This window comes from Bos taurus, chromosome 9 (genome assembly GCF_002263795.3).
Source record: "Bos taurus isolate L1 Dominette 01449 registration number 42190680 breed Hereford chromosome 9, ARS-UCD2.0, whole genome shotgun sequence".
Lineage (NCBI taxonomy): Eukaryota > Metazoa > Chordata > Mammalia > Artiodactyla > Bovidae > Bos > Bos taurus.
This window is the reverse complement of record NC_037336.1, coordinates 84,929,913-84,949,438: the sequence shown is the minus strand read 5'-3', so window position 1 is coordinate 84,949,438 and position 19,526 is coordinate 84,929,913. Positions and strand designations below refer to the sequence as shown.

The 19,526-nt window shown below is 42.1% G+C and overlaps 1 protein-coding gene across 1 annotated transcript in view; it reads right to left on the bottom strand.

Annotated features, from left to right (window-relative positions):
- SAMD5 (sterile alpha motif domain containing 5) overlaps positions 1–19,526 on the bottom strand; it is a 141,318-nt gene that overhangs the window by 23,000 nt on the left and 98,792 nt on the right. The window contains exon 2 of the mRNA XM_059889846.1: positions 1–19,526. This exon is cut by the window's left edge and continues 23,000 nt beyond it; it is cut by the window's right edge and continues 38,320 nt beyond it. The gene's annotated coding sequence lies outside the window, so the exon portion shown is untranslated.

Here is a 19,526-nt window from a genome sequence, read left to right as displayed (position 1 = left end):
AGCATCAATTCTTCAGCACTCAGCCTTCTTTATGGTCCAACTCTCACATCCATATGACTACTGGAAAAACCACAGCTTTGACTAGATGGACCTTTGTTATCAAAGTAATGTCTGTGCTTTTTAATATGTTGTTTAGGTTGGTCATAGCTTTTCTTCCAAGGAGCAAGCGTCTTTTAATTTCATGGCTACAATCACCATCTGCAGTGACTTTGCTGCCAAGTCGCTTCAGTCGTGTCCGACTCTGTGCGACCCCATGGACTGCAGCCTACCAGGCTTCTCTGTCCATGGGATTCTCCAGGCAAGAACACTGGAGTGGGTTGGCAGTGACTTTGGAGCCCCGCAAAATAAAGTCTGTCACTGTTTCTATTATTTCCCGACCTATTTGCCATGAAATGATGGGACCAGATGCCATGATCTTAGTTTTCTGAATGTTGAGTTTTAAGCCAGCTTTTTCACTCTCCTCTTTCACTTTCATCAAGAGGCTCTTTAGTTCTTCTTTGCCTTCTGCCATAAGGGTGGTGTCATCTGTGTATCTGAGGTTATTGATAGTTCTCCCGGCAATCTTAATTCTGGCTTGTACTTCATCCAGGCCAGCATCCCACAGGATGTACTCTGCATGTAAGTTAAATAAGCAGGGTGACAGCAGACAGCTTTGTTGTACTCCTTTCCCAATTTGGAACCAGTCTATTGTTCCATGTCCATTTCTAACTGTTGCTTCTTGACCTGTATACAGATTTATCAGGAGGCAGGTCAGGTGGTCTGGTATTCCCATCTCCAAGAATTTCCCATAGTTTGTTGTGATCCACACAGTCAAAGGCTTTGGCATAGTCATTAAAGTAGAAGTAGATATTTTTCTGGAACTCTGGTTCTTTTGCGGTGATCCAACTGACATTGGCAATTCAACCCTATCTTATTCCTTACATATAAAACTTCAAAACCTCCCCCAAGGACTTCTCCAGCCCATCTTCCTTTCTACCCCAAGAAATACCTAAGTACCTAAGAAGCTTCGCTCTGATTATCACTCTCCACAGGCATAAACTTCACCGACAACCCAGACTTCAAAGTAAAAGTCAAGCTCAGGACCCTGGTGTGTAAAAAGGCCCTGCCTGATGGCGCACTGATCCATCTTTTTAGCCTCATTGGCTATTGCTACGCACACAAAAACCCAGCCATATCCACAAACATAAAAACACAGAAGAGACTCTACTGCCTCCCTCCAACCTTGCCTCCCTTGGAACTCTCCCTCAGAGTCACAATCCCGATGTCCAAATCTAAGCCCTCTAAAAAAATAAAAATAAAAATTCCCTACCCTTTTCCCATCAGGATACACGCAGGAAAATATAACTCTGTACAGTCCACAGAGGAAAACTGGTCTGACTACCTCCGGGCGCTCCAGTGGGCTGAGCTCAAGAGATGAGCTCACCCGTATCCTATTTCCAGCAACCAGGGAAAGAAGTGCATTCTGCTTTAGGAACATGGTTTCCTTCAGGAAGTTTCTCCGGGTCTTTCTGGAAGTGTTTTTTACCTTCTGTAATGTACACGCACTTGCGGCCTCGAACCCGCATTAGTTATTCCTGTATGTAATCTCCCCCATGGTGAACGCCCACCAGGCTCTGCCCACGACGCCTGCTCAGGTTACAGGAATGAACGTGCAAAGCAAACACTGTGCTCTGTGGTCTTGGTTCTGAGAGCAGAGCTGAGGAGGAAGTGGGCAAAGTCTGTGGCTGAGGGGTCCGCCAGGAGGAAGGCTAAGGCTGGAATCTGTGAGGAGAAGAAGAGGAGGGAGTCCTGAGAAGAAAAGGGGCAGGTTACCCACGCAGGCTGAGCTCCAAGTTGAAGGGGAGCAGACAGCAGGCTGGATAGAGGCAGGGCAGAGGAAGGGATGAGACCCACAGGGTGGCCTGGGACCAAGGAAGAGCACGGCGCCTTGGCTCTTTCCCGCAAGGAGTACATGTGGCTTAAAGGAGGAAACACCAACACTCAATTGATTTGATGAAATAACATTATACTTCCTACAGAATCCACAACTGAAATGGTGATCACATATCACCTGTCCATTAACCAGAAAAGAACTTCAGTGGAAGCTTCCCTAGTCTACTAGGACTCCACCAGACCTCTCCAGGGGGCATAAGCCTGCAGGGGCTCCTGGAACCCTAATGCCGGGGTGCCAGTCTTTTGGGTAATCACCACAAGGGGGCAGCTTAGCTGAGACGCGAGTGGCCTCTCTAGACTGAGGATAGCAGTGACTATGGTCCAAACCCGCCTGCAGCCAACTGCACTTAAACAGATGTCTCTAGTCACTGATACTGAGAACAGTTCCCCTGTCTGCTCTGTTCCTCAAGAATTTGTAAAGGAGGCTATGCTCCCTCATTCTTAGAAAACACAATGGAGCACAACTGGTCCGATTTCCTCTCCAATTCATTTATTTAGAGACAAAAACCAGGCATCTCGTCTTGTATTAATTTGTGACTTTAGGAGTAACAAGGAGTATCTTTTCTTGAAAGTATCCTCAAGAGTAGCATACCCGCCATGCTTGTAGAGAAAATGCTTACAGAGAACTCAGGAAAGTTTCTCTCCAGATCAGGGGTTATGCTTCTTTTCTGTCAGGTTATAGGAACTAAAGGATCCAGAGCATTTTCCTTTATACTTCGGCTTCTACAAAGTTCAGCGATAAATGCAATGTTCAATTAAGTATTTAATTCATTTCAAGTACATGATGACTTTCTATTATTTTTTATTTTAATTTTCTAATCTCATATATTTCTCTTAAATAAGAATGGGGAAGATGTTATTTTTGAATGGTTTGAAAGCATAGCTCCCATTTAACTATGTTTCTGCAAAGAATTCCAGTTTTCTACTTAGAGACACAATCTCCTTAAAAGATGAAGTAACTTAAGAAACATTGTCGAGCCAGGGGAATGTACCAAAGGAATACAATACTTGAAAGAGATGAATCCTATAGGCAGACTTATGTTGCTCAAATGGCTTAAACTGAAAAATGAGACACTCAGAAGAACAAGCTTGGACATCCAGGTACCCTGAGGGACAGGTCCCAGATTGACAAAGTACGTCATTGGTTCTAAGCTTCCTCAGAAACCAAAGCTCTCCAGGCTTGCTAGAAAATGGGTTCCCCATTAAGGTCTAGGCATTAGAGGGTCTTCTCTGTCTCCTCACATATGGCTTTGGGAGTGGACAGTCCCCCCGAGTTGCTGACCTTAACTTGCTCTGTCTGTTCAGTTCCTGATAAAATGTAAAGCTCCCTTTATTTTGACTTCTGATAGTTTAACCACTGGCTTCAAAGTCCAGCTGCCTCGTGTATGCTCCAGGCTCCCTTTAGTCCAAGCTTTCTCCCAAGCCGCTGGAACTCCCCTTCCCCATCATTTGGTCCAAAATGCTTCCAGGTGTCCCTCCATGGAGCTCCTCGAGGACCAAGCCAGTTCTCCATCTTCAGGCCCATCAGTTTTCCTATTCTTGTTTTACCCACAACTAGGCTTTAATGTTCTCATACTTCAGGCTGTATCTTATTGACCTGTGTGTTCCTACCACCCAGTACAGTGCAAGCACTCAAAAAATGCTGCTTTTATTTATATTTAAAACACTTTTTAAAGTGCTTTAGATTTAAAGCACTCAACAAATGCTGATCAAATCATTTCACCTCTATGCCTCAGCTATATCAGTTTTCTCATTTATAAAACAGAGATTATAGGGCTATTGTGAGGAGTAAGTGAGCTAAAACATAAAAAATACAGTGTTCTAGCATATTCTAGGCATTCAATAAAAGTTAACCATTTTTATTAAGCACTCAATAAATAACCAAATTATTAGGCATTTGATAAATGTTTATTGAATAAATGACTGTGAATATAATGACATAGGAATATAATGAATATAATGTCATTATCTTCCCTAGGACCCATTTCAGTATTCTGGCCTGGAGAATTCCATGAACTGTATAGTCCATGGGGTCTCAAAGAGTCAGACACGACTGAGTGACTTTCACTTTCACTTTATAACGACAAAATCAATATTAAGAAGTACAAGACACACATACTCAGTAGACTTTTCCTTTTATACAATGTGTCAACAAATCTATGTGGCAATCATGGGAAGTGCATGCATGCAGGCTAAGTCACTTCAGTCATGTCGGACTTTTTGCAATCCCTTGGACTATAACCTGCCAGGTTCCTCTGTCCATGGAATTCTCCAGGCAAGAATACTGGAGTGGAGAGCCATTCCCTTCTCCAAGGGATCTTCCTGACCTAGGAATCGAACCCGGGTCTCCTGCATTGCAGGCACATTCTTTACCATCTGAGCCATCAGGGAAGCCCCATGATGAGAAGTAGGTATTATTACTGTATGAGGCACAGGGCTGGAATGCCACCACAAGTATGCATTGTATGGAGGGCAGCAGCCAAATTCCCTTTCTCCAAGGCCTGTGCGCTTTCCTAGAATGCAAGCCAGTTTGACAAGTTTTACATGTGACAGTGGAGAAAGTGACCCCCATAAGCTAATGCAACCCAGCATTTGTTTCCAGCATCTGCCAGAGCAATTTCAATTAGCTTCCAGAATAGACACTACCATGTAGCTGATGCAGCAATTTCCATTGAAAGCACTATGGAGCAATTTCATTTCATAAAGCAGTCCCCGCAGCTTAGATTTGAGAGCATGCCGCATTTGCGAAGATGGAAATGACATAATTATGTTCTAAGCTGAGTTTATAAGTCACAAACCAATTCCAAAGGCCAATGAATCTGAAAAGTTGCTTTTCCCAGGTATCTTTTTCAGTCCTTTGGGGCCTCGTGGCATGGCAGCCAGTGCTGTGCACAGAGCCTACACAGGAGACGCTGCTTCAACTGAGGTTCCTGTGATTCTCACTTACTTTTCAAGACATACTATTAATTTTTCTTAATATGTTTTTGGGTCACCATAGCCTATGCAAATCTCCTCTACAGGGAACAGCATCTTTACACCAGGTAAGAGTTGCTCGGAGAAAGACTGTCCACAGTATCCCTCAGATGATGAAGAGAGAAAGCCACATGACCCCAATTATTCAAATTCACAGATGAGAAATCCCATAGCTTCAACTTGCTAGGTCCCACTTGAACGTATTTATTAACACTGAAAACAAGGGAGAAAAACTATCTGAACCAAAGATCACTCACTCTCTTCTTACTAATATATATTCTGAAATTACCATATGGTCAGTGAATAGAACTATTAAAAGCTACTGTTGTAGTAGTAGAGTTAGTCATTCAGTCGTGTCTGACTCTTTGCAACCCTGTGGACTGTAGTCTGCCAGGCTCCTCTGTCCACGGGAGTCTCCAGGCAAGAATACTGGAGTGGGTAGCCAGTAGCTGTTCCCTTCTCCAGGGGATCTTCCTGACCTGGGGATCGAACCCAGGTCTCCTGGATTGCAGGCACATTCTTTACCATCTGAGCTACAGGGAAGCCCCCAAAGCTACCGTAAGTATAGCTAATAGAGGGATCACAGTGGCCATGGAATTTCTGGAAAAGCAAGAAAGGAAGGGTGGAGAGAAGCATTCACTGAGCACCTATCATATGCCAGACCCTGTGTTTATAGCTTGTCATGCATTCGCATCTCACGAGGCTACACATGGAGATAGGTATTAGGAGCTGGGATTCCATTTCTCAGTAAGTCACTTAAGCAACACGTGTCTACCCAGGGATTCATCTCTTCGAATATGAATCCCTGTTTTCCCATGGTACATTTCCATGGCTCAACGATGAGGTTTTCTGTTTCTGTTTTTTTTTTTTTTTTTTTTTTAAATTTTTTCAGCCACAAGGCATGTGAGATCTTAGTTCCCCAACCAAGGAGTGAACCCAGGCCCCCTGCACTGGAAGCACAGACTCTTACCTACTGTACAGTAGGGAAGTTCCTCACCAGTGTTTTCTAAATTACTTCATCCTTCAAGGACACTGGGGCTTCCCTGATGGCTCAGCAAGTAAGGAACCCACTGACCAATGCAGGAGATGTAAAGAGATGCAGGTTCGATCCCTGGATTGGGAAGATCCCCTGGAGGAGGACATGGCAACTCATTCCAGTATTCTTGCTGGGAAAATCCCATGGACAGAGGTGTCTGGTGGGCTACAGTCTATAAGGGTCACAGAGTCAGACAAGAAGGAAGCAACGAGCACATAAGGGACGTTGAAACTCTTTGTAAAAACACAGTTAAATGGGAGATGTGCTTTCAAATCATTCATAAGTAACTTCTTCCCCCATTCTTATTTAAAAGAAATATACAAAATTGGGAAGCTAAAATGAAAAAAATAAATAGAAACTCACCATATACTTGAAATGAATTACGTACTTAAGTGAACATGCATTTATATCTGGACGTCCTAATAGCCAAGGGTAAAGGGGAGAGGCATTGGGTTATTTAGTCCCCTGGGACCTTTGCAGCATTTTCTCTTACCAACATCAAAGCCAAGATTAAAGTCATGACCTCAGTCTAGAGCTGCAGAGTTCCAGTGAAGAAACTGTTTATGTCTTTGGTATATTTCAAACTGTGCCTAATATAATTTATTTATTAAAAAATACTTATGGATACACTTTCAGTTCACAAAAATATGAATCTTTCCAGCCAATATTTTCACATTACTATGTTAAGGAAAGTATGTTTATACTGACACACACCCCAGGCATATTTCAAAGAACTAAACATTTATTAATATTTGGATTTTGCTAGTAGAGCATGCACAGCAAATTCCTCAACTATTTGTGCAGGGCGTTTATAAAAACAAGTTCACAGTCATGAATGAAATAATGGATACTTTGCTCCTCAAATAAATAAAAATAACAATTTTTTTCATTTTTACTAGTTGATGATATAAATAAAAATGAGTACTTTTCCCCAAGTCATAAAAAACAGGTGCCCAAATGGCATGAGACAAACATTACCAGTGATCTATTTTTAAGTTGATAAATATTTAAAGGTACTCATTTATTAAATTTAACCTTCAAATCAGAACTATAATGTATTTGCATGGCACTAATGCAGCCTAATTTTAAATTTCAACAAGCTTCAAAAAAACAGAAATATACATTTTAAAATCAGGGATAGTTGTCTAATAGACTTTCTGTTGTTATTTTAAATGTACAATTCTACATGTAAACTTTCTTCTACTTAGTATTTTTTAATTGCAGTATATTTCAGACATAAGGACATGCAAAAACCTTACGTGTGCAGAATGATGAATTTTTACATACATATGTTCCCATTTCCTCACTATCCAAATCAACACACAGAAAGTTTTTAGTCTCCTTGTCCCATGGAATATTACCCTCAATTCCAGGTAATCACTTTACAGCTTCTAAAATCAAAGATTAAATTTGTCTGTTCTTCACCTTTATAAAGGGATTTCCAGGTGGTCCAGTGGGTAAAAAATCCCCCTTCAATGCGTGAGACACAGAAGACACCTGGGTTGGGAAGATTCCCTGGAGGAGGGCACAGCAATCCACTCCAGTATTCTTGCCTGGAGAATCCCATGGACAGAGGAGTCTGGCAGGCTACAGTCCATACAGTCGCCAAGAGTCAGACACAACTGAAGCGACTGAGCAGGCAAGCATCCTTATAAAATGGGGTCATAAGAATGTCTCTTTTGTGTCTGGCTTTGACTCAAATAGTGTTTCTGAGATTCTGAGACCACGGTGTTGTATGTAACAGTAGTTCCTTCATTTGTATCAGATCGTCTATTTGTCCAGTAGTAAAGAATTTACCTGCCTATGCAGGAGATGCAAGAGACGTGGGTTTGATCCCTGGGTCGGGGAGAGTCCTCTGGAGTCATTAATGGCAACCTACCCCAGTATTTCTTGCCTGGAACACTCCATGGACAGAGGAGCCTGGCGGGCTACAGTCCATGGGGTCACAAAGAGTTGGACATGACTAAGCACACACACGTGCGCACACACACACACACACACACACACATCTTTTTGCAGGCTGGACTCAACTCAGATGCCTCCTTCTTTGCCTAACACAGCCTGCTGATCTTGCTGGGCTCACCCAGTGTCATCTCCTTCATCAAGCACTTCTCCATCTCCGCAGACATTAGCAGCTCCTTTTCTGATCATGTCTTTTTCTTTAAAACATATTTTAATCTGCTTCTTGGGGTTTGATGCCCCCATTCTGTAGAGCAATCGCCAGGAGAAGTAAAGGAGAGAAGACCAGATGGATAGTCACTTAGAGGATAAATGTGAACGGGCGGTGCAGCTGTGGAGTGCTGGTTGAGAAAAATGTGTAATCTAGGCAAAGATCTAGTCTCACAATTTTCCTTCTCTCCTGCCTCTTCTGCCACCTTCCTTTCCTCTGGCCTCTCCACCTCTCCCTCTTCTCTACTCTTTCCCTCCCCTTCTTCCTTACCCCTTCCATCTCCCCCTGTGTCTCTTAATTTTCTTTATTTTTTTTACATTCATTTTTTTTTTCTTTTCTTGTGTTAGTCACTTCACTTGAAAAACATTTAATGGAATATCAGGCTACTGAGCCCAGACAACAGGTGACATGACCAGTGGTCACCGAACAGGGTATCACGAGAAGAAAATGAGTGACTCAATTATGCCCATGGAAGAGAAGAGCTGTTAGGAGTACAGAGTAATCCCTGCGCGTGTGACCAGGCAAGCGCCCAAATATCTAACTGGCCAGGAAGGTGTCAGACCGTGACTGTGGGTTAGACTGGTCTCCTAGCGCATGGGGCTCAAAGAAGGCGTTTAATAAGAGGCTCAGGACACTCAACAGGGAAGCAAAGCCACAGGTTCACAGGGCTCCCCTGCACTGTACAGCCACTATAGAGGGTGCAGGAGCAAGGGGGCAGATAATAGAGCGAGTGACTCTATAAAATATCACAATGAACTTTCAAACAAAAGCTGAGATTTCAAATGCAATGACTTCAGAAAAGAAAAAGAGAGATAAGATTGAGTTCAGGCACTGGTTCAGCCCTCCACGGGATATAAGAGGAAGAAAGAAATTTAGATAACATGATGTACTTTAGTATATTTTGTAAATGAGACAATGGCCCAGAGATGACTAGTAACTTATCCAATATCACACAGCAGTTTCCTCTGTTCTCCAGCATTGTTACTTTTTTTTTTCTTTTGAGGCCAATTCTAGCATTGTGCCTACCACGTTTCCTAAAAAAAGAGGCTCAGGAGTACAATTATTAGGGAAATAAATTTTAGAGCAATTCAAGATATGAGGGAAGGTCAGAATAGAATAGTTATGGAAGGGGAGGTGAGGAAAGTAGTCTGAAGTCAGATTACTAAGAATTTGCACTCCAAGTAAGAAAGTGCAAACTTGATCCTTGGGAAACAGTAACGAAAATAAGGATTTTTTAACGAGAGGAGATTCAAGTCAAAACAATGGGAACTGCATTAGAGCGGCACTGATGCACACCGTGACAGATGGTGCTGCTTCTGTTTGGGTGGCCAGGTCACAAGATGTACAACCTACAGCCCCTGTCACAAGCACCACACAAGATACCAGGTGACCACCCCATTACAGCCAGAGATGGGTCCTTGACCCAAGATCAGCCCACCTTCGTGCTGGACAGCAACTAGGTCATAGTCAAGTCAACTAAACCAACACCACCCTTGCTTTTGGGAGTATGAACTTGAGACCTACGATGATAGATCAGCAATTGGTGGGGGCAATGGAAGCCACGACAGATAAAGGAAAACAGAATCAGAGAGAGACATGAACTGCATCAATGGAGCCACATTTGTTTTTTTGTTTTTTTTTCAATTTTCAGTTCAGTTCAGTCACTCAGTCGTGTCCGACTCTTTGCAACCCCATGGACTGCAGCAAACCAGGCTTCCCTGTCCATCACCAAATCCCGGAACTTGCTTAAACTCATGTCCATTGACTTGGTAATGATATCCAACCATCTTATCCTCTGTCGTCCCCTTCTCCTCTTGTCTTCAATCTTTACAGGGTCTTTTCCAGTAAGTCAGTTCTTTGTATCAGGTGGCCAAAGTATTGGAGCTTCAGCTTCAGCATCAATCCTTCCAATGAATATTCAAGACTGATTTCCTTGAGTATGGACTGGTTGGATCTCCTTGTTGTCCAAGGGACTCTCAAGAGTCTTCTCCAACACCACAGTTCAAAAGCATCAATTCTTTGGCACTCAGCTTTCCTTATAGTCCAACTCTCACATCCCTACATGATTACTGGAAAAACCATAGCTTTGACTAAATGGACCTTTGTTGGCAAAGTAATGTCTCTGCTTTTGAATATGCTTTCTATGTTGATCATAGCTTTTCTTACAAGGAGCAAGCATCTTTTAATTTCATGGCTGCAGTCACGATCTGAAGTGATTTTGGAGCCCCCCAAAATGAAGACTCTCACTGTTTCCATTGTTTTTCCATCTATTTGCAAGAAGTGATGGGACCAGATGCCATGATCTTAGTTTTCTGAATGTTGAGTTTTAAGCCAACTTTTTCACTCTCCTCTTTGACCTTCATCAAGATGCTCTTTAGTTCTTCTTTGCCTTCTGCCATAAGGGTGGTATCATCTGCATATCTGAGGTTATTGATATTTCTCCCGGCAATCTTGATTCCAGCTTGTGCTTTATCCAGCCCAGCATCTCTCATGATGTACTCTGCATATAAGTAAAATAAGCAGGGCCTGTTGTATTCCTTTCCTGACTTGGAACCGGTCTGTTGTTCCATGTCCAGTTCTAACTGTTGCATCTTGACCTGCATGCAGATTACTCAGGAGGCAGGTAAGGTGGTCTGGTATTCCTCTCTTGAACAATTTTCCACAGTTTGTGATGATCTATACAATCAAAGACTTTGGCATAATCAATAAAGCAGAAGTAGATATTTTTCTGGAACTCTCTTGCTTTTTCAATGACTCCACGGATGTTGGCAATTTGATCTCTGGATCCTCTGCCTTTTCTAAACCTAGCTTGAACATCTGGAAATTCAGTTCATGAATTGTTGAAGCCTGGCTTGGAGAATTTTGAGCATTACTGTGCTAGCATGTGAGATGAGTACAATTGTGTGGTAGTTTGAACATTCTTTGGCATTGCCTTTCTTTGGGATTGGAATGAAAACTGACCTTTTCCAGTTCTGTGGCCACTGCTGAGTTTTCCAAATTTGCTGGCATATTGAGGGCAGCACTTTCACAGCATCATCTTTTGGATTTGAAATAGCTCAACTGGAATTCCATCACCTCCACTAACTTTGTTCGTAGTGATGCTTCCTAAGGCCCACTTGACTTTGCATTCCAGGATTTATTAAATAAGAAAGCTTACTTATTCAATAAGAACTTGAACAGGAGGGAAAACAGACATTTATTTAAAGTCTGGTGAGCTGGGGAGGCGGGAAGAGAATCAGAAATCCCAGCTGCCTTAGAGCCCTGATGACAACCATCCTTTTCCCAAATGACATTTGTATGACTGTTCCTGGAGCTCTAGGCAACTGAAGTGAGATTTCTGTCCCAGAGCCTTATAATGAGACTGCACTACTCCAGGTGACTTCAGGGAGTCTCTGTTCCTCCTAAATAAATAATTTAAGCAGCAGAAAAGCTGAGGACTGTCTGGCTCCATTCTAGTCTTCAGAGGAGTCCATTCCTATCGTGGAACACCTCACTGAGGTCAGGGTGATTGCCCCTCACTCTCTCTGGGTGAATTTCCTTGGTGGCTCAATGGTGAAGAATCCCCCTGCCAAGCAGGAGGCACGGGTTTGATCCTTGGGTTGGGAAGATCCCCTGGAGGCAGAAATTGCAACCCACTCCAGTATTCTTCCCTGGGAAATTCCATGGACAGAGGAGTCTGGTGGGCTACAGTCCATGGGGTCACAAAGAGTCGGGCATGCCCACTGCCTGGGTACATCTGAACAGCTTCCACTTTAATCAGTCCTCAGTCTCTTCTCTCACCTTCCTCACTTGCACTTTCCATCTGAGAATATCTGGTCACTCCAGAGCCAGGTCTAATTTCCTATGAAGACCTCTGACTTTTACGGACCCCCCTGGCTCTTTCTTCCTTGTCTCCCCTCAGTTTGATCCTTGGGTTGGGAAGATCCCCTGGAGGCAGAAATTGCAACCCACTCCAGTATTCTTCCCTGGGAAATTCCATGGACAGAGGAGTCTGGTGGGCTACAGTCCATGGGGTCACAAAGAGTCCGGCATGCCCACTGCCTGGGTACGTCTGAACAGCTTCCACTTTAATCAGTCCTCAGTCTCTTCTCTCACCTTCCTCACTTGCACTTTCCATCTGAGAATATCTGGTCACTCCAGAGCCAGGTCTAATTTCCTATGAAGACCTGTGACTTTTACGGACCCCCCGGCTCTTTCTTCCTTGTCTCCCCTCAGTAGAACACCCATCCCAGGTCATGCCCCTGGGCCCAGCCCCAAATCCTGATCAAACCTTTTGTGGCATCGAGGAAAATGAAGGTCAGACCTTCCCCCAAGTGACTGGTTCAGGGACCTCAGGCCATATCAGAAGACTTCGGCTCCAGGACAGTGTGTGAAAGTCTGATTTAAAGGACTAGTAGGTGATCTGAATTTCAAAGACCGTCTGCTGTTACTTTGACATGTCCAGCAAGTGTCTCACTCATAGTAAAATACTGGTAATAAGACAAATTTCACTTCCATGCTTGAATACGATTTTGTGGGAGATACATTGCACAACAGATGGTTGGGGTGGGGAGACTGCTGGAGAATCACATCCCCCGGGCAGTGCTTACACACAACATCGCCCGGCTTGACAACTGCTCCCAGGAGTGCAGTCACTGCCTGAGACCCAGCCGTGTCCTGAATAAAGTCTCTGTTGAAAAGGGACATTTTTCTCCTGTTTTTACTCCGATGGGGCGGATCAGCTAGGAATAATAAAAGTTGCAAAGGACTAAATGCTTCAGGTAAATTACTTCCTTCCCTCCACTGTGTGTTTATCAGCCAGCCCAAATACTGTTCACATATAAATGTAAATGGAAACCTGAACAGGGACAGTGTCAGATGTGTGACAAGAGGTGTGTGCCCGGCATGGAAAGTATCTCATAAGCGCGAAAATTATGTGCCTCGTTTACAGAACACAGCACAGAGTATAATGTGGGATCTTCACGCTTTGCTGGTGGCTCTTTTCCCAAATGTTTAATGGAAGCGACAAAAGTCGCAACGAGTTGTGTTAACGTAAATGGGACTGTGAGAAAAATTAAAGCCAGGTGTATCTGAGGAAAATAAATATTTCATATGAAGCAACCGTTTTCTCTTATCTACCAAATATGTTCCCCTGTTAGGGACCCGGTAGAGATGTAAAGTACTGTCTTTTAGGGAGTGCACGACTTTGCTAGCACAAGTAGCTAAGTAAGTAGCACAAACTCAATGGCTTAAACAACAGAGATTTAGCGTCTGATGATTCTGGAGGCTAGAAATCCAAGACCAAGGTGTTCACAGGATTGGTTCCTTCTGTGGCCAGTGAGGAAAGGACCCATTCCAGCTTTTTCTCCCTGGCTTGTAGATGTCTGTCTCCACATTCACCTGGTATCCTCCCTATACATGTGTCTGTATACAGAGTTCTCTTTTCATAAGGACCCCAGTCATTTCGGATCAGCACCCACTCTAATGAGCTCCTGCCAGTGCAGGAGCCACAAGAGACGTGAATTTGATCCCTGGGTCGGGGAGATCCCCTGGAAGAGGAAATGGCAACCCACTCCAGTACTGTTGCCTGGAGAATCCCATGGACAGAGGAGTCTAGCAGGCTCCAGTCCAAGGGATCACAAAGAGTCAGACACTGAGCACACACTGTTGTATTGTATTTGTATCTAATGAGCTCATTTTAACTTGATTACCTCTATAAAGACCGTATCTCAAGGAAGATCACATTTAGAGGTATTAGGAGTTAAGACTTCATCAAATGAATTTTAGGGGCTGCTGCTGCTGCTGCTGCTAAGTCGCTTCAGTCGTGTCCGACTCTGTGCGACCCCAGAGACGGCAGCCCACCAGGCTCCCCCGTCCCTGGGATTCTCCAGGCAAGAACACTGGAGTGGGTTGCCATTTCCTTCTCCAATGTATGAAAGTGAAAAGTGAAAGTGAAGTCACTCAGTCATGTCCGACTCTTAGCGACCCCATGGACTGCAGTCTACCAGGCTCCTCCATCCATGGGATTTTCCAGGCAAGAGTACTGGAGTGGGTTGCCATCGCCTTCTCTGGAATTTTAGGGGAGGCACAGTCAAGCCCATATCAGGGGATTTAAAAATAACAGCTTTTCAAGGTAGTTCTTACCTATCTAATACAGGAAAGTAAGCAGCTTTTAAAATGTAATTGGAATTTTAAACTCCATCAGTGTTTATAAAAACAATTCTAAACACTAAAATGGAGTGGAAACATCAGCTCCTCTTGCCACACATACAGCGTATAGGACAGGGGTCCCCAGCCTCCAGGATCTACTGCCTGATGATCTGAGGTGGAGCTGACGGAGTAATAATAGAAATAAAGTGCACAATAAATGTAACGTGGCTGAATCATCCCAAAACCATCCCCCACCGCCCCCCGCCCAACCCCAGCTCATGGAAAAATTGTCTTCTACAAAACCAGACCCTGGCGCCGAAAATGCTGGGGACTGCTGGAGAGAGGATCCAGTGACGGCCACCCAGGCCTGCCTCATCTCACGCATGGCTTTTCCATTTTGTTTTGTTCTGTTTCAATAAATCCAAAGGCACTGGTATTATAAAACCTCAACATTTGCCAAAACAGAATCAGGAAATTGAGTAGGAATCCAAGAAAAACAAACAAACACAGAAGATCACTTTACAGCATGTCAGAATCAAAAGGAAAAAGAAAAAGCCAGCAAACTCCCCTGACCCCATCTTCCGTGCACTTCTTGAATCCTCTCCATGGCAACCACAGCAAAGGGCCGTGCAGTCTGTACTACTCAGCAAACTCACCCAGGGGATGCTTGTCCCTCTTTATACAGTTTGAAGTTCTCCCTTTTATTGAGTAGACCGGATCCTAACTCTATCGATGGGACAAACCTATCTAATTCCTTTCACATGACAGTCCCCAAGCATTATGAAGATAGGTATTCGTGCGTTCAACAAATATTTGCTATGTACCTACTATATGGCAACACATTTCTACTCCAACTAGAATCCTGTCTATGGTAAACAGTCTTGTGCCTCAAACATCCTTCATGGGAAATAGCTCTTTTCCCTTTATCATTGTGGCTTTTCTGCTTAAAAGAAGAATTTTTCTCCTTGTAAAGTATATTGCCCAGAACCAGATAGAATCTTTATGGTTATTTTGTTTATCTTTCAGTCCTAACAGTTAATTTGTTTATCATTTTGGTTCAGCTCATCACTCCATCTTGAATTACTGCATGGTAAACTTGCAAAATGTTGTGATCTAATTAGTGTAAATTCTGCTGAAGAAAACATAACTAAGTAAATGATTGCTTTTTAGGGAATTTCAATAGATTTTTTTTTAATGTGTTAATATTTTTTAGAAACATCCCTTCTATCCTTCACATTTTTCATAGGCTATTTTGTTTTTAAAAACTTGAAAAATATTTAAATTTATTTCAAATATCCTACATAATTCTTTGGTTTCCAGACTAAGACTAAAGCCACAGAGATTACTCAATTTTTCACCATCCATTCCTACCAACACATTTTAGAAAATTCAAAATTAAAAGCAGCAACATGAGCACAACATTGACCGGGCACGGGAAGTGATACGCAGATAGCGTCAGAGAAACCTTGGCTGCAAAAACGCAGCCAGGCCGTATTTTAGTGGCCGAGGCTCTGACTGTCCGCCTTAAGATACAAATCAGTGGCCACAGTTCAGAGCTTCAGAAGTTCTTACAGTAAAAATTTTTGCTCTCCATTTTTTTTAAAATTATCTTACTCTTATCACTCCAGTTATCCAATGAGGCACAGCCTAGCGTTTTCCTAACAACAGCATGTATGGAAAGAAGGTGTCGTAGAAGATGTATTTGGGAAGCTATCAGTAAGGCAATTACACCCGACATTAATTCATTTGGTAAATTTGCCAGCCTTGGTTCACAAATTCCATGATGCTGAAGCTTTTAAGCCAATATTAAGTCAATGTGTCAGAGGATCAAAAGAATTCTTCCCACCAAGCTCAGCAAAGGATTCATGGGACTTGAAGGAAAGATAAGCCAATGCTAGTTCCCTCCTCAACAACTAGAATTGAAACTGAATTCCCATCTAACACTGCTGGCACATGCTTATGTGTTTCAAAACTCCCCAAACCTGACAACTGACCTCACCCGCCTACCTTGAAAACGACTTTGTAATTACATAGCACTTAATCTGACAGGGAATCTATCTCCTGGCTCCGATCTACCTGGTCGGAGGGAAAAGGGTATAATTTCCTCACAATCTCATACCAACTGCAGAACACTTGTGCTGTCTTTTCAAACTATATTCATCGAGAACTGCCAGGTCTTTGTAGTAGGAAAAATTAAGACTAGTACTAAAAATGAGATTTTTACCTATGACTGATCCATGTTGACCTATGGCAGAAACCAACACAATACTGTAACTATCCTTCAATTTAAAATACATAAATTTATTAAAAATGAGATTTTTTTCACAATCTTGTCATAGCTCATTTTTGATGGTTTTATTAAATCTAAAATTCTCCAGCTGTTGGTCTTCATGTTAAGAAATGAAACATTGCTTTCTACTAATATTAAGTCTATGTTCTAAATTTAAAAAAAATATATTAAATTTAAAATTGTGTATTTTTAATCTAGCCTCTATGAAAAATTAAGGCCTAAAACTACACACACGGCCTCATAAACTAACACCAAATTTCTTTTACAAAAATTCCTAGAGGATATTTCCAATGAAAGGTAGACGCACACAGGAACTCAGTCTGTCATGCCCAGTTTTCAATTACTGTATAAATACAGAAAGATCTAAAAAACCTCTATCTCACAGAAAAGGCAGTTTTTTTGTGTATCAAATGACTTTGCTCCATTCACAGACCTGCTAAAATGTTAATGTACCTGAAATCTTTGTGTAACAACTTAATGGAAAGCTATTGGTCAGGAACTTGGGAAACCACTATCCAGACCTGACTCCACAGAGAACTAGCTCTGCAACCCTCCCTCAATGGACACTGAAAAAGCTAAAGAGCAGACATCAGTGAAGGCGCGGATCCTGGCGTTCTGAGAGAGGGCACCGAACGCCCATCATTCCCCTAACTCAATCTACTTATTATTGTCAGTTTCTAACGGAGCACATCTGAAGTACTGATTCTCTAAACTTTTTTCTTTTTTTCTTTGGAGTCAGAATATTTAACACGAGACCTACCCTTTCAACAATTCTTTTAAGAGCACAGTGAGATATTAACTCTAGCTACAATGTTGTACAGCGATCTCTAGAATTCAGGCATCTTGCATAACTGAAATTTTCTATCCCTTGATCAGCAACTGCCATTTCCCCCTCCCTCCAGCTCCAGAGTCAGCATCACCGACTCAATGGACATGAGTCTGAGCAAACTCCAGGAGATGGTGAAGGACAGGGAAGTCTGGCATGCTGCAGTCCATGGGGTCACAAAGAGTTGGGCAGAACTTAGTGACTGAACAACACCAGCCCCAGAACCACCATTCTACTTGCTGCTTCTATGAGTTGGACTATTGTAGATACTTCCTGTAAGTGAAATCATGCAGTGTTTGTCTCTCTGTGGCTGGCTTATCTCATTTACCTTCATATCCTCCGAGTTCACCTAAGTCGTCACGTTTTATAGGAGGTCTTTCTTCCTTAAGGTTGAACAATATTCTGTTGCAAATATAAACCTTATTTTTGTTTATCCATTCAACTGTCAATGTACATTTGAGTTCCTTTCACATCCTGGCTATTATAAATAATGCTGCAATAAGTAAGGGAGTGCAAATATTGCTTTGAGATCTTGATTTTGATTCCTGTAGCTTGAAAGGAAGGAGTGCCTTCAACTAGAAATCCAATAAACAGTATCTCTCGTTTTGTCAATATAAACCCACATTAATATCTACATAGACCTCCACACACAAAATTATTGCACAAAGCACGAAAAACATCACACTTGCCTGGGTAATATTATACCAGTTGGCCTAAAATTATGCTGACAACAGAGTCTGTTTTATTAATACATGGGATCTTTTCCTCCCTAATATCCAATTTAATTTCTGCTGTAATCACCTAGAAATAACTTCAGTTAACATACTCGATGCAATTCCTTAGGAAGAAACATAAGATCAGTTTCTTTTTAAAAGAATGTGAATCTTGAACTTAAAGTCTTATCTTTTCAATTTTGTCTTTACCTTTACATGGCTTTAAAATTACAGCATGTTAATCTGCTTCATACATAGACAATGTATTTCCATTACATCCATTCTAGTAGAGGCTCATCAACTTCAAGTAATGTAGCTGTTTTGACATGAGTCCTAGTAAACTGTGTGCTTTCAGGGTCCCTATATTTCCCATCCTACACCCTTTTGCTTCAGTATTCTTGACCCAATATTTTCCTTTGCTATTTTTAATTACCTAACAATTTTCCTTATTCTGGAACTATACTTATACTCCTAGGGTGAGAAACTTTTGTGACTATGTTTCCACAATGATCCCTTCAAACACAGTAAAGGCACATTCTGAAATACGATCTAATAAACTACCCCCATATGTAATTTTTAAAATAGATTAGTTTAGTAAACAAAAAAACTGCAGAATTTATGACACTGATTCAGCCCCACCATTCTTTTTAATCCAGAAGTTGTGTTCTGAATTCAAAATGTTATGTTGAAAATGATGAACTTTCACTGCCAAGAAAAAAAGAATGTGAGGTTTTCAGCCTGTCCAACCTCAAAGGGGAATGAAAGATGTTTCATAAGTGAGAGATTTTTACCAATTTTCAGGCTGTTACAGAGCTCTCAATCTGTGCTAAGACATTTCAAAAGTGTAAAATACATTTGTTTCTTTTACAAACTAAGACAGCACAAATGAAACGAAACAAGTTGCTGCAATTTGGTATGAGCAAATTCAGGCAGCTGCTGCTGTGCTAACGAGATTGGGGGTTATCTTACCAGCTCTGCTGAGCCTTCAGCCCCTTCCTTAAGGATAAATGAGCACTAATTCAAGGAAGGAGGCAATGGACCAAGATAGTTTTCATAAAATATGAACACTCCCCAGCACACATTCCTTCTGGCAGCTGCTTCTTCATGAAAATTCTGAACTGCATCATCGCATTCACAGTGAATGTGGTTAGCTCTATCAGTTCTATAGGTCAGCCAACATACCATGATTAATCTTTTTGTACCATATGAGAAGAGAATCACAGTAATATAAGACAAAAATAATGCTTTAACTGAACTATTTTTTATAAAGAGATGGGAATACCAGACCACCTGATCTGCCTCTTGAGAAATCTGTATACAGGTCAGGAAGCAACAGTTAGAACTGGACATGGAACAACAGACTGGTTCCAAATAGGAAAAGGAGTACGTCAAGGCTGTATATTGTCACCCTGCTTGTTTAACTTATATACAGAGTACATCATGAGAAACACTGGACT